This window comes from Lygodium microphyllum, chromosome 20, assembly GCF_053477565.2.
Source record: "Lygodium microphyllum isolate KBCC chromosome 20, Lygodium_microphyllum_v1.1.10, whole genome shotgun sequence".
Classification (NCBI taxonomy): domain Eukaryota; kingdom Viridiplantae; phylum Streptophyta; class Polypodiopsida; order Schizaeales; family Lygodiaceae; genus Lygodium; species Lygodium microphyllum.
This window is the reverse complement of record NC_141154.1, coordinates 56,217,763-56,224,596: the sequence shown is the minus strand read 5'-3', so window position 1 is coordinate 56,224,596 and position 6,834 is coordinate 56,217,763.

Below are 6,834 nucleotides of genomic sequence, written 5' to 3'. Positions count from 1 at the left end.
TTCCCTCATCCAATTGTACTCATATGTACATATTGTACTTTTCTCCTCACTTCAAGCACATTCACCTTTAAGTGGGAGGTTGTTGGGGGTTAAAGGCTACATATGCCTAGCTACCTATATTTACCTTGTACTTTATACCCACACACCTATAGATTGCTGTAGCAACCACCCATCACCTATCATCTTGATTCCTTATTCCACACATTGTTCTTGCTCTCTCTTGTTCAAACCTCCATAGCTCTTGCACTTGCTTTCGCTTTTGCACATCTCTCACTCCTACTCACCCTTTCATTTACACCTACACACAACCTTATTTCACCCATGTTCACATGCCACACCATCTCAATAAGTACATCATGCAACTCATGATCAAGTATATGGTAAAGGTTAATCCATTCTTTTAAATTTAGAAATTGAGTATCTTAGATTCAAACTTGAGACTAGAAGGAGGGCCAAGTTTAGAGAAGCAAACCTTGATTATGAGTTATTAATCATTGGGATCATTAGGCTTCTTACAGGTGGTGCATGGTTTGTGGAATTTTGGTAGCTAAGGATTTGGTTTCTTTATGGTTCATTGAGGTACAAGGTTTTTGTCACTTGATCAATTGTTTTTATCTTGTTGATTAAGATTTTTGAACCTATTTTTGGTGGTGATTAATTTTTCTTGTACATAAGCATTTGATTTGGGTGTATCTTCACCTTTTTAGTCATTCCTAATGGATTGGGATTTATATATTCACAGGTCAATCTAATTGAGATTGTCTTCCCATTTCCCTATCCCAAACATCAATGTCCTATTATTTCTTTCCAACATTTGAATATTGAGTAATCTAGGCCTAAGGAGGATTGCTCATGGCTTGTTAGAGAGAAGATTTCAGAGGCATCTCCAATTGGAACCAATAGCCCTCTTTTATAGGTTAGGCATGTAAAATCCCTCATATTCTTTCTTAGCTATAATTCAACCTAGGTCACAAAATGCCATTTTTTCTTCTAATCTTTGCATAATTGAAAATCTCAAAAACTTATCCACTAGATTGATAGAAGACACTAGGGGAGATATGGACCAAAGAGACCATCATAGATCAAAAAGTTTATGACTAATCCAAAAAATGACCAAATGAAAGGAAGGTTGGGTGCACATTGGTGGGTACCATCTATTCACAACTACTTTTTTATTTGCTAAAAATTTTCAGCTTTGCCCCATCTGGACCACCTTTAAGGGAGGGACAAGCTAGCTCTTTAAAAATGTCATTTTTGAATGAGAGTCTAATTAAACCTTCCCTCAAATTATTCATATGATAAAAATATATTTTATTACCATAGAATAGAACACCCATTGCCTATTACAATCCATACTCCTTACCTCATAGCCATATGACCTTCCTCAGCCCTCATCATCCACAACCCTTAACTCACTTGTCACCCAATTTGACTCCCCCTATGGCTTTCACTTGGCCCACATGTGGCCTACACTAACCATTAGCTTATAATTCATCTTAGTTGGCCTATGACAACTTAGCCACCACACTCTTGTACTTGACTTGCTAGCACTTGGATGCTAGCACTTAGCCATTGGATGCTTTGCAACTTAGCCCACTAGGCACCAAGCTTTGTCTATTGCAACCCTCTTGGCCCACATGAGGCCTACACTAACCATTAGCTTATAATGCATCTTAGTTGGCCTATGACAACTTAGCCACCACACTATTGTAATTGACTTGCTAGCACTTGGATGCTAGCACTTAGCCATTGGATGCTTTGAAACTTAGCCCACTAGGCACCAAGCTTTGTCTATTGCAACCCTCTTGGCCCCTAGGGCTCAAAATTGCCACATAGGCTGCTCTTGGCTGCTCACATGCCATTCTTGGCCCCTCAATTAAAGCTTGACCTCCTCAGCCGCCTTGAGGAGTCTCACAACAATGACTTAGCTAACTAGCCAATTATCTTGGATAATTGGGAGATTATGCATAAGCTGTTGAGTCAAACACTTAGGGCTCCTTGCCACTTCAACTACCACCTCATGTGGACCCATATGATCCAAGCCTACTCAAATAGATCCACTATCCATTCTTGACCCTTTGTAGGCATCCTTGTCCCAACAAAATGGGGCTCAACCACTATGTTGGTCTCTCTATAGCTTGAATGTGCTTTGGACACCCTAGCTGAACCTCTCACAATGTCCTCAACCACTAAAGGCTACCACCTAAAAATACTACTTTATCTGCAACTTGCTCCACTCATGCCTCATGTAAAGTTTATCTATTGAATTGACATATATTTGGACCTCAAAGGCTTGTAATAGCTCTCAATCATTGCATGTTGAGCCTTAGATGCCCTCTAGGCAAAGGGACAGTGTGTATCACTTCATAGTAGTATTCTTAGCACTATTGGATCTTGTCAATTGCATAACTTCCATCTTTTCTATGGTTGCTCTCAAATTTTCAGCCTTAAAGGTAGTCCTAAGCACCTCAAAGGTATGTAGAGCCTAAAGACCTCAAGGGAAATATCAACATGGCCATATCTTTCCTTATTGAACCCTATGTGAGCATGAAAGTCTAGAAAAACATAAAAATCATTTTCTAGGCTACCCCTTTGCCATTGCACAAGTGTGCATTGAGCCATAGTACTACGTTTCCTTGAAATATTATGCTAACTTGTGATTGATTGTTTTTCATTTTCAAAAGTCCTAAAGGAAATTCAATAGCGCACTTTTCATATTCTCCAAGTGGATAACTTGAGAACAACTTGGCATACTTCACTACATTTCTTTCATGTGCATGATAGAGTGAAACTACTGGAAACAAGAAAATGCTCCTGCACTCAAGGAAGATAAGGTACTCTTACAAACACCCACAACTGCACTAAGGAACTATCTAAAAAATGTGATAGTGAAGCTGGTAACTAGGTTAGTACATAGTGGATTGGCACACTTCTTTTATCTAGAACTCAAAAGAAACACCCCTTGGGGTTTCCATTGAAGATCCAAGAAGCACATGTTGGTTTACAAGATCAAGAATCCTAGGAGAAAAAAGTAGGCACATTGAGCATAGGAAAAGCCACTAGGATCTACTTGGAATGAGTTTTTGCTTAACAAAGAGACCCTTTTCCATGAGAAATGGTATCTCAAGAATACGACATGAACAAGTGGGAAAGAGTGTACCCCAAAGGAGCTCCAGTACCTTACTCACAATCTATTGGGGGTAAAGGTGCCTCCGCCTAGCCGCCTGTGCATTACTATATTGACAATACCCACCACTGCACATTGTAGGTGGAAGGCGCCCATCACCATCACTTTATTATTTATTCTTTTAGTGATAGTTTGAATAAAGGAAGGCCCAGTCACACATTGTGACTGTTGGAGTTTCCATTTTCTCTCTCTCTCTTTCTTGCTCTAGCTCTCCCACCATAGCTCTTCCAAGCAAGCTTCGATCCTTCTCACCTTTCAACTAGTATCAGAGCATGGATTCATGATTACAGGAGCTTGGTTCATGGATTCTTCAGCTTCCTATTGAATCCCTACATTCATTGGGTCTCCTTCCCGGTAGCCATTGCCGACTCTCTCGATCTCCCATCACTCCTCGGCTTCCCGAGCACCTACTTGCCCCTTTGGGCACCCTTAGGGCATTCCAACAAAGGTATTTCTTCATTTGCTTTTTGGTTTCATACTAGTTACAAGTCTATAGTTTGAGAAGAGAAAGGGGGCAGCACCATTGAAGCTCCCGTGCTCCATATCTTGATATAGGATTTACTAGGGCACCTCAGTCTTGTTGTGTGCCTTCTTTGGCACCCACTTGAGCTTCCTACCACTTTGACCAGCACAAAAATGTGATCAATTATTTGATCTCCTCCAACTCATTCCAATCATTGGCAGCCTCATTTGGGCACTATACACTTGGTTTATGCTTAACATTTGATTTTGAGCCTTGGCATTGAGCATTGATGTGATTTACTTCAAGTTTGGGACTATTATACATAGTTTACAAGCAGTCCACAATAGTGCTACATTAGCATTTTATGTCTTAACGACTTTGGCGTTGACATTGGTTGCTAGGTTGGTCTCGAATGCTCCTCAAATGCTAGGGGAATGTATGCCTATGATATGAGATGCTTTTGGGGATGAATTTTCTCAGTCATTGACTATTTTACATAGTCCACAGGAAACCCAAAACAGGGCAGCCCCTTGTCATTACACTTTATGCTCATGCTACCTAGTCATTTGATGCCCAATTATGCCCGGTTGGTTACATATGGGAAAGTATGCCTATGGTTTATCTATGGATTTGAGCTTGGATTGATCCATCATTTGCTTAGTTTTGGATGTTTATTTGTTGCTTCAATATTTAGAGTTGAAGCTCTTTTTCTTATGCTTGGATATGCCTATTGGATTTGGGCTATGTCTTGGATATATACATTGATGTAGTGACTCTCGACGATTGACATAGAGCTTGGATTTGCTCTCGAATCATTGGTTGATCTTGATCTCGCTTCGCATAGAATTTGGATCTTCCTCTCTGATGTACTTATGGCATGTACTTTGCTTATGTCTGACCGGTCTTGACATGCTTGGTCTATGCCACTACTACATGCCCGTTACATTGTTTGGAGTTGGATGCTACTAAGCCTTGCTTTGGCTTGTTGTATGGAGCTTACTTTGGCTATTTCTTGGCTTGCCAGAGTTATAGTTTGTATGTACTTGATGTCTATGGATGCTATGTACAGATGCTACATGGCCTATATGCTCATGAGGGCTTATTGATGCTTGATCTTGGATCTTCTGGCACTGGTGCTATCATATTCCCTTGTTGAGCTTCTTTGCTTGATATTTACGGATTTTTTGTGCCAGTGGGAGCATCTTGATATGCTTGATAGAAATTAAACAGGCGGTTTATGCTACTTGAGCATTCCGATACTTGAGATTGGGATCTTCACTTGGATGTTGCATGGTTGATATGCCGTGGTCCTTACAAATGTACTTGGGCTGATTTGGGCTTTGCACTCCCTGAGCATACACCTATTTGTGTTAGGTCTTGCCAGTGTTGTGTACACTTTGCCCTATTACATCGAGGGTGTGCCAGCTTACTAACGGATTCATTTGACATGCTTGGGTGTTTGCTCGATGTCTGTATGACTATCACTTGCTGTTGATTTATGCCCGCTTGATGATGGTTATGCTTTGATAGTTAGTGGTTGACTTGGTGCATTCATTTTACCTATAGTTTGCTCTCATTGTACCTGGCTGTAATTTATTATAGCAAGCAGTTATGCATGGATTGACGTGGAATTTTCATGTTGAATCATCCTGATTTTATGTACTTTTTATGGTACTTGGTGGGCAACATCATTAGCTATCAGTTCGTGGTCATTTTGTCTTGTTTTTGGTGGTGTTTTGGCTATTTACAGTAGACAACAACAAGCAATTTTCAATTGTTTGTTCCATTTTGGGCTGTAATATGGCATCTTCTTCCATTGATAGTGATATCTTCAACATCATTAAGCTTGATAGTATGAATTATGCCTATTGGAAGAGCCAAGTTTGGCAAGTATTGGTGTAGAAATCTCAAATCAAGCCACTAAGGATGCATGGCGAGTAGCCTAAAACTACGACTGATGACAAATGGGATGAGCTTGATGAGTTATGCAAGTCCACCGTCATCTTGTCTCTCATTGAATAAGTGCATTACAATGTGGTTGAGGAAGCATAGAGTGCTTGGAAACTTTGGGATAAGATAAAGAACCTCTATGACAAGAAAAGTCCAGCAAGTCAAATGTATTAGCTGAAGCAACTTATGGACCTGCGCATGGAGGAGAATATGACAATGTCTGCTCATTTGAGCTAGTTCTGTGCTATTTTCAAGAGCTTGACTTTGCATGGCATTACCTTTAATGATGAGGTTACTCCATTGTTTTTTCTTGGAACTCTGAGTGAGTCATGGGATGTATTCCGCACTACCTTATGTGCTCATGCTACTATTTTGAACTTGCCTTATGTGCTCATGCTACTATTCTGAACTTGCATGATGTAGAGAGTGCTCTTTTGTAGGAAGAGATCAACCGTAAGAACTTGGATGCCTCTCATGTATTGCATGCTTTGACTATTAGAGGCATAGATGGTAATGGAAAGAATGACCATGGGTATGGATGTGGCACAGACTCGCTAGGTCTAAGTCGTGTAGCAAGTCTCGTGGGAGAAATGCTAATGTGACATGTCATCATTGCGGCAAGAAGGGCCATATACGCCCACAGTGTCATGAGTTGCGCAATGAGAAGTGCAAAGAGAAGGGGAAAGACAAAGTACAGGAAAAGTCCTCTGATCGCAACATTATGCCTATGAAATCTAGTATGAAAATCAAGGAGATAAATGTCATGCAGAGGCTGATGACTCTGATGGGGAGTACATACTCGCAACTAGTTCTTGTGATGCTACGCCGTTGACCGAGGTTCACTCTATGTATGCATAATGCTAGCTTTTGAATTCTGGGGCTTCATTTCATGTTACACCATGCCATGAGTGGTTCCATTCCTATTGAACTGTCTTTGGTTCAGTTCACTTGGATGATGACAGCAGGTCACTTGCTATTGTTGGCATTGGGAATGTACAACTACAGTTCTCTACTGGCAGTACTTTTTTGTTATAGGATGCATGTCATGTACCTATGCTTACACACAATCTTATGTGTGCAGGGCAACTTGATGATGCTGGATTTCATGTTTCATTTGGGGATTCTGCCTGGAAGATCACATGTGGTAGACTTGTGTTTGCTAGAGGTGCTGAGGCTAGCAGCCTCTATCCTCTTGTAGTTGATGTGTCCTCTATTGACCATGTTTTGTCAGCCA